We start from the raw sequence: 9,144 nt of genomic DNA, 5'->3' as shown, positions 1-9,144 counted from the left end.
GAGACCAAAATCTCTCCAGTATGAATGGATGACAAACAAATTACCTTTTTCTGGTGTCTTTTCTCTCCTGCTAATCCCCAGATCCAGATTTAGTAGCATTATGTGACTGTCCACCATAGCTGTGCGCTTTCTTTCCGGTCTGATGCTGCAGTTGCGTTGGCTGATCTCCACTGTTCTTCCATCCTTTCGCTTGTGTGGGTTTTCCTGCTGATTTCTTAAAAGGCACCATGTGGTTTGTCTCTCCTCACTGCACCTCACATGGTGATTTCAGATTGGGGAGAGGGTGAGAGGCTGTTTGGTGCCTGTCACTTGTGCAGCCTGGCTGCCAGGCTGCCTTCCCTGCCTCTGTCTGGGTGCTGCTGCCTGAGAGCAGGACAGCTCAACTCTGGAGAGCCCCACGGAGTTCTGGGGTGTTGAGAAGATCCATGACAGCCAACACATAGCTGTGAGATTATATTTATCCATAGTACATGCATGATGATTGGKACKYWTTGCAGGTTTTTTTAACYTTCATWTKTTCTAAATAGTCTGCTGTGATTGGSAGAGTTTATTTTRAAACACATCTTCTGTAAGASTAACCGGATCTAGTATAAAAGTGCCTCCAGTACTCATCCCTATTTTTGATGCTATTTATCTCGCTTTGATTTGTTACTTCAGAAAGAAAATTCTTAATGGGAACGAGTGTCATGACTTTGTGCTTTACCAGAAGTWGGTAAATGAAATCTGCACCTGCACTGACAGCAGGGAGCCTTTCTGTTCTGGGGCAGCTCAGCTAGCAGCAGAGCACAGATGTCCCAATGGGGAACACTGTGTGCCAAGAGGCTCGCTTTAAAATCTCCCTTAAGCAGTAAACAGACACAGTCCCTTTGACCTGTTTTATTCAGCCTGGTCTGCACCTCAGAAATGCTAGGTCAGAGGGCAGAAAATCTGTGGCATTCTACCTTTGGTCTTGTTCAGTGTTGCTGGCACCTCCTGGCAGCCCTCCAGGCAGTGTTCCTTGCACAGCTCTGACACAGGCAATCCTGGAGTTTTACAGCTGAAGCAAAGGGCCATGTAATGTGGCATGTATTTGGTGATTCAYATGGCCTGGTCAATATTTTATTTTCCATAAGTAGCATTATTCTTCTTTTCCCCGCTTAGTAAAGGAGAAGAGCATGGATGAAACCAGAGAGAAAAAAGGTGGTCAGATGATGGTTTGGAGGGGAGAGAAGTTTGGAGTTATGGCCTGAGGGAAAGTGAAAAGACTTGTCATTGCAGCAGTGGTTACTTTTAATTTAACTCCAAGGATTTTAGAAAAACTGTGAGCACTTTAATTACATAATGACCTCTAAAATGAAGGTGAACAGAAATGCTGAATTTGTAGAACACATTTCTAACTGTCAGCCAAATTTTCTGCATAAAACCCGTTATCAGCTCAGAGAGGGGAAGATGACGCTTGCTATATGGAACTTTTCATTACATTTTTTGAAATCTTTATTGGGTATTAGAAGGCAGAAGAGAGAATTTGTCTCTTTGTCTGAGTGCTGCAGTGTCAGCCACCATGGCAGATTTTTGRGCCCCCTCATGTAAGCTGTGCCAGTGCAGTGGCTGCATGGAGGGGGGCAGGCTGTGTATTTGTGTGCAGCCTTGCTCCTGTTCCTGCCCCGTGGTGCCCAGCAAGGTGGCACAGGAAGGAGTGTGTGGGCAYCATGGCAGCTTGCTGGTAGATCTTGACTGGAAACACAGGGCAAGCAAGATCTGCAGTCTGCTAATAAAGCAGCAAAATGGCTTAGTTTGAAAAGGTATGCATGCTTCCATCACCTGCTGTAACTGGAACCAGAGTGGTGGAACAGGGAAACGTTTGCTCTTTTGAAAAACAGGAGCTTTGAATGAGTATTGGACACTAATGTAATCATCTCAATGGTTTGCTTCCTGCTTCGCTGTGGTAACATGCCACTGTGCATGCCTGTGTGCTTTTTCTAACGAGAAGGTTTTTCCCTCCTTGAAAGACAGAAAAGCTGAGGGGAGCTAATAAATTCTGAAAGCTATATTTAGCTGGGAGCAATTAAAGCTAGCACTGTATAATGACACTTGAGACTAGCTTATCCATCAGGCAAACTGCAAGATTTTGATGTTTGGTTTCAGTCAGATTGGCATTACTGTTAACTTATGCTTACATTCATTAAACTCTGCATTTTAGAAGGTGTGCCTGGTGCGGGTTGTTTTGGAGAAGTTATTTGGTTYCTTACTGTTCTCACGTTGCTCCTACTTCCATTTTCAGTGTAAACCACCATAGTCCCATGTTGCTTTCAAACGGGGTAGTTCTGCACTACCCTCCAGTCAGCAGCTGCCTGGTTTGCTCTTTTCATCATTATGCTTTTGCAGCATGTCGGTGCAGTGAAATGACTCTGCAAACACTTKGCTAAAAATTTGGCTTTTTTCCTGTAGTTATTAATTGGATTCATTTTCCACTCTAATTTCACTCTGTATTCACGTTGCTACTGGCTTTAGAAGAACTTGCTGTGGGAATAAATGGCTAACTTTGAGAAGGGAGAGAATTGGCTGGTTCCTTCCCAAGGGCCCAGCTCTGCTTGATGCAGATACACACCAAATTGCACTCTATTGCCAGATTAAGTCTTTGTTACACTCCTGTAGGCTCTTCCGGAAATATTTAGAAATGTGTGACTTCCTTAGGACTAATACAGTACAAACCAGTTTAATTAATTGCTGTAGAGTTGTTAAAAGTTCAGTTACTGCATGTTCATTCTTTTTTTTTCCTGGGTACCAAATAATTAATTTTCTCMGTTTTGCATTAAATGAACATCTGAACATCCCTCTATGATGCTCACATGAGCTGTAGTCATCCATTACAAGATGTGTTTGTTGCTCAGTTTATCCTACTATTCCAGCACATCGGGCTCTAGAATTTTTCTGGTGTCTAATGTTTGTGAATAAGTTTTTTTTATTACTTTTATTATGTGTTCACTTTTTTATTACACAGACACAAAAAAGTATAAATCAATCAACGGTGCTGTTAAGCTGATCTGTATTTCCCAAATGATTTTAGAAATTATGCACTTATATTGGGAAATATTCAGAAACAAAATCATGAGTACCTCTTTGTGCTCACTGATCAGAATAGATCACTTGAGTATGGTGGCTTGGGGATCAAGGGGGAACATGGAGCCTTTTTTTGACCAGCAAATTGTGGGGGAAATTTCATTTTGGAAGGAGGAAAACTTGATGTCTGTGCAAAAAATGTGGAAAGATTGGGGAACAGCAAAGGTGTCAGTTGTCTTTATGGGCTGATTAAGTGGTTGGTACAAACCTCAGGTTCCTGAACCACTGATGGCCTAAGGTGCCCAGTGAAGGATGCTTAGGTTGTGTCTCTTTATATCTGTCACTTTCCTTTAGAGTCCCTCTATGGTCCCTGTTACTTCAATATATGTAATATACTCCTAGTAACTAACATAATTATTAAAATTTTCTTTTCCTGTTTTTCTTATGTTGTTCATGCAAATAGCACAGAGAATTAAAGGCACAATTTTTTCAGATCTAGCTTGTTGGGTTTCTTCAAAGGCTTTTTATAAGGTTATTCTGTTGCTTTAGCCATGAGAAGTTTTTAATATATGATTAGTTGGAAGATTCAAATGTAGAACAGTTTAATTTTTGAGTTACTGGGAAAAATGCCAGCCATAGATTTGGGAAAGTCTGAGTAATAAAATCATAAAGCTGGTTCATTGCTCAAATATGTTGTTATTTCAGCTGCCTCTGCCCACTGCATGTTCCTACAGGCTAAAAATGTCAATAGGCTTTTATATTAATAGCTATTTTAGGACTCTAATCTTAAAAGGCAGTACAATGAAAAAACCTTAGATTAATCAAGTGTCAAACACGTCAACTCTTCTTTCTTACTCTAGTTTAAGAAACTTCCACTCTTAATACTTGGATTATTAAAAATGCACAAGTTCACGTGTTGAGTTATCCTAAAATTAAATAACAGATGTTTAAACCACAAACCAGACAGGCACAATGGCATTTTTAGGAATTTATATAGAAGAAGCAAGAAATTGAATGTAAATGTGAAATGAGAAGATATTAAATGTAGTCAGCAGACAGAAGAAGGCAAAAGTAGCTCAAAACTCAGTGAGTTGGAAACAGGGAAAAGAATTTTTTTTTCCTTGCAAAATGGGCTCACACTGTAAGAATAATAAGGGCACTAATGTCAAATCAAGAAATGCAGAAGAATTTAATTTCATTACTGAAATAAAGCTGAAGTCTATGGCAGCATGTAGAAATAATAGCTAAGAAAAAAGTTAAATTATAACAGTAATCTAGATTCAAAACTGTTATCACAAGTAATCACAGDGGAATTCTCTGTTTCTCATATTGATTCTGAAGAAAGATCAAGAAAGCCTCAGAGCATTGGAGAAAGCTTAACAATATTCTGGTTTTTATAAACAGTATGTGGTACTCAGACACTGGTTTGTCTGGGGTTGATTGATTGCAAACTTTTAGAAAATTTATGAYCAGGCTGATATGGGAACTGACTCTGTGCAATAGAAATTCAAATCTAATAACAGAAATTCAAGTCTGACAATTGGAATGAAGGACCATGCAGTCCATGAATATAAAGGAAGGCAAAACCATTGTTCCTTTTTAGCTGAAATAGAGCATGTTGAACTTCGTCATAAGCAATTTTGGTTTGGTAGTGTTTATGTTGTGCGGAGAAGTCCTACAGGCTGCTAAAATGATAAAATTGGATCGTCTTCAGGAAACATGCATCTGACTAAATGTCAAAACCCTGCATTAGCTGCTTCAAAGCAATGGCTGAAAAATGGTACAAGTTTGTCAAAGAGCAGTACCCTGGTATCTATTTCTGTGTGAGATTCTTCTTTCTTGTTTTTGTGTTGACAAGATGATTGGGTCCCCCACAGCCTCAGCAGAGTTACTTACTTGTACAGAATTCTGGATCTTTAGAGCAAGAAAGGTTTCTGTTACAAAATGCATTGCTCTCTTAGTGGATTAGCAGACAAAGACTCAAGTTGCTTAGTTCTTATATGAGAGAATGTGGCTGAATTTCTAATGCATATCTTTCAGAAAAAAATGTCAGCTGTAGATGCTGTATTTTAGGGAAATATTTTGGGAGGGGTGAATGCACAAAAAACAAGTTAGAAAAWTTTTCAGAGATTCATATATTGTACTGCTTACCTCCCTTATGCTTCTGAGGTATGAAAGGACAAGGCAGCTGGAAGTTTTATTGCTTTCTCATCTGGGTTTTTGGTTTGTTTTTCAGATCCGACAYGAGACTCATGTGAGCTTGCCACATCTTGCCTAATGGAATTGCTCATACTTTCACTTCTGTAAAAGAAAAGATTTGGATTCTTCCTAGTGGCAGTGATACTACTCACTCACTGTAAGTCAGTCTTCCTTGTCAAGGCTGTGTTGCCCTCCCTCTGGGAAAGCAGAGGTTAAATTAATGTGGAGCCTGTTTTAGCCAAGAGAGTGCATGATCAAAGGARCTGTGTAAGAACCTTCTTGGTATGAAGAATGGAGAATGGGAGAGGACTATAGTCTAATTGCAAAGGGGCAGCACTCAGTCCCCTTTTGGGATAAGACATTGTGCTTAATTATATGTCCAGAAGAACTGAAGGAAGTAGGAAGGAAATGGAATAGGTAAACCTGAAGCTGTGCTAAYGTAACTTTTTATTCTGCTGGAATAAGGGTAATTTTTCAAAAATACCTCAAAGCTGTGTTACTTTTGAGGGAAATGGTGAGAAAATACCATTTTTTGGGTTGTACTGTGTTTGGGTTCCCTTCAGTCTTAGGCTTTAGGGTTTCCACTGATCACCCACCGAGTCAGGAAGGGGGACTCTCACCCATGGCACCATTGGACTCTGTGGTTTGTGTCTTGTGCTGAAGTGCTCTCCCTAGACTGCAGCCAGGAAGGACTTTGGCAAGGTTGAGATTATGTTATTGATGACATTGAAGAACTTCTTGTCTTGCTCATGTGTTTTTTTGCCTGAGGTTCACRGGCAGATTGTGAGATTTAGCATTAKGAGAAATTTCTGACCTGAGACATATTTCCAGCCATGGCACTTGTGGCATTTTATCTTTGCTAATAGCATCTAAATGTAGTCACAGTGCATTCTGAATGCTTAAGAATTTCTATCTTGGTGTAGGGACATGGATAATGTATTTGAACTTTCTGGTTAGCTGCTTGTGTCAACTTTTTAATGTTTGTAGATGTATGTCTGTGTGTATAAATATATATATTCTTGTCCCTTTAAGCCTGTACAGACTAGATTAGTATTTTAGAGCACACAGGACAGTCAGGATGTTGTAGGCCTTACACGTGTAATTTGAATATTTGATTGCATTTTTGGAAGGCTGAATGTTCTGAACTGTGCAGTTCTTAGTCCTATATATAAACTGACAATGGTAAAATCTTGATAGACTTACATGGATCTTATACTTGTAAACCAGAATATCACCCTRCTGTTTGCACTTATTTCTTACTGAACTTGCATCTGTGTTTGTGTAGGCTTAATCACTGCCTTAAGCTTGGTGAATTTTTGGGCTGAACCTCTGTTCCTGTKGTGAGTTTGTAAAAGGTATCACTAGCTCTGTGTTGCTCAGTAGGAWCTTGCTTTCCTCTGGAAAGCTGGCGATGAGTCATGAAAACATGAAGTATGTAGCAGGCACAAGGACTGAATCTTTGCTGGATGTGGCTGCTGTAAAGCACATTAAAAGCCATGCATGTTTTCGGATCCTGTAAAGCTTAAAATATGTCAGAGGAGGAAYGCAATGAGTGGAAAATACTTTCACTTGGTTATTTCTGCCACACTGCACCAATGGGAGGTGCCTGGTTGCTCTAGGATCCTTTTACCTATGAAGATAGTGGAGTTTATCAACACTATTACAAAACAGTTCACTGATAAAGTTGGGAAGTTTTATGTTTAAGTAGCAAACTAAAGTTTTGTGATTGCCTCATGACTTTCAAAAAATTTCTATACGTGGCAGAAATTAACGTAGACCTGCCCCACCCCAGTGTGCATCACATGGCAATTTTATTTACAGAGCATGTTCCTGTGAAACAGATATGTTTGTGAATTCACATGGAGTCATGCAGGAAACCTGTGAAAAACTCTGAGCAAGACCTTATCTGCTCATCCTAATCTTTCTAGTGTACCCAATTGAAGGGCAGCTTTAGTAGTTCTGAAAGGAAAGGTGGTAGATTTACAGGGATACAAAACTGACAATGTTTGAAGAGGTACAAAAAGGGAATTTTTCATTGCTCCTCTAATAGTGGTAGTAGGAGACTACTACTGGAGCAACATTTTATCTCACATTAACACATGGTATAATTTCACTGAATAGCTCTATACCTTTTGAAAAATGGAAAAAATGGTAGCTGATGCTCAAAGTGAATTCACCTATAAATGGCAATCTTAAATTCACTTTTATAACCTTGAAAATTGAATCTATGTCTTTTACAGAAGCAACTTCCATATGTTACCGAGCTTTAGAAGAATACTGCTCTCCTGAATGTAGGAWAATACCGTGATCCTCATTCCTCAGTCTGCATAAATTTTTTTAAAAAACTTCATGAAACCCCTGTATATTCAGGTCTTTGACGGTATTTTCTCTTAGTTTTGCCAACCTAAAATTTCAAGCTGAGTTCTCTAGTACCAATATTGTGTACATTGCCTATTTGGTTTTATCTCACTTGTGAAAGGTATTTAACTTGACTTTTTAAGCTGAATATTGGCAGTTCAATGTTGTCTGCTGGCTCTTTGTGAATAGTCTTATATGAAAAACTCTTCATACAGAACTAAATTCTGTATTAAAATATGTCATTTAATACTTCCTTTGTAGGAAAAAGAGGCCAAACCTTAGCATGGATATGTTTGTAAATGCAAAACTAACCAATGTACACAACCCTAGCTTTTCTTCGTGTACAAGCTCATGACTATGAATTAAGCCACACTCTCAGATGTGTTTCTTTTGGAATTAGCTATGAATATTTGTACAAACTTGTTCAGTGACTAGTGGCATAGGTAAATCTCCTGGAAAAAAAAAATGGAAAAAGGAAGAAAAAGGCTGTATGTTAACTTACTGTCTTACTAGTTGCCATTGAAACAGATTTGTTTTGTTATTAAGACCTAAACAAACTATTACATCTGAGTATCATGGATGGTATCTGTGGATGGGAGGGGTGAATAAGGTTACCTGCCTCATAGAAGCATAATTTGTATTTTTTAGTTTTAGTCATAGATACTTTGGTTTAAAACAGAAAACATCTGCTTAGACAGAGGGGCTGTTTGAAACAAGTGGACTGCTGGTTTAGTATTACTTCAGAATAAAGTAATTTTTAGGGTTTGTTTCAGTAGTAAATAAATTTTTCTGAAATTATGAAAAGGTGGATGGAATCTATYGGTGCAGTTTCATTAATACAGCATTACAAATAATTTGTAATTTAAATGCATTTTTTAGGGTAAGTTGTTGCTTGTAAATGCCAGGACATATCAGGCTGATGTTTGACTTGAGGTGGCCTGATGAGGTTGTGAACTCCTTGGCCCTGTGGAGACCATTCTCTCTGGTTTAGGGACAGACTATGTCACAAACATGAAAATTCAGGTCTTTTTAGTTACTGCTTCCCTCTTTGGCAGAGACTATGAACTTTAAGTGCTTGAAGTAGCTAATTAGCATAGCCAAAAGTAAATTAGAAGATCATGAGTCTTGTCTCCTGCTATGGAAACTTTATATTCCTTATGCTTAAATGCAGAGAAAAGCAGCAACTGCTGTGTGTCTGGTTGTTCCAGAGACAATYAGCTGGGTCACCCTTCCCATTTTAKCAATGGRAATGAGTTGCCTTCTCACTGACATTGCAGTGAGGAATTTTACAGAGTGAGATTTTGCATTTTGCTTACAGAAAGTGATACAGAGAATCCATATTCTTACCAGTGAAAATGATTTCATCACACCCTCACTGAGCAGAACCATACTCTTTTCATGAACTCAGTCCTTTGATGTCATAATTTATTTTTTTTTTTTGTTTAGAGGAGCCAAAAGAACTTGCCTTTTCTTTTAAGAGTGGCTCTAAGAGACCATCTCTGTCTTTCAGTATATGTTTGAACATGTGCTTCTACCAGTCTTTTCAAA

General features: G+C 38.8%; 1 protein-coding gene across 7 annotated transcripts in view; it reads left to right on the top strand.

Annotated features, from left to right (window-relative positions):
• OSBPL3 (oxysterol binding protein like 3) overlaps positions 1-9,144 on the top strand; it is an 84,804-nt gene that overhangs the window by 13,797 nt on the left and 61,863 nt on the right. For all 7 annotated transcript variants that reach the window (XM_057365471.1, XM_057365468.1, XM_057365470.1 and 4 more), the window contains exon 2: positions 5,276-5,395. The gene's annotated coding sequence lies outside the window, so the exon portion shown is untranslated. The remainder of the gene's footprint in view (positions 1-5,275; positions 5,396-9,144) is intronic.

The sequence above is a fragment of the Malurus melanocephalus genome, unplaced genomic scaffold (genome assembly GCF_030028575.1).
Source record: "Malurus melanocephalus ecotype Western Australia unplaced genomic scaffold, MMel_1.1 scaffold_53, whole genome shotgun sequence".
Classification (NCBI taxonomy): Eukaryota; Metazoa; Chordata; class Aves; order Passeriformes; family Maluridae; genus Malurus; species Malurus melanocephalus.
Note: the sequence above shows the minus strand (reverse complement) of the source record. Positions and strands in the feature narration are given on the sequence as shown.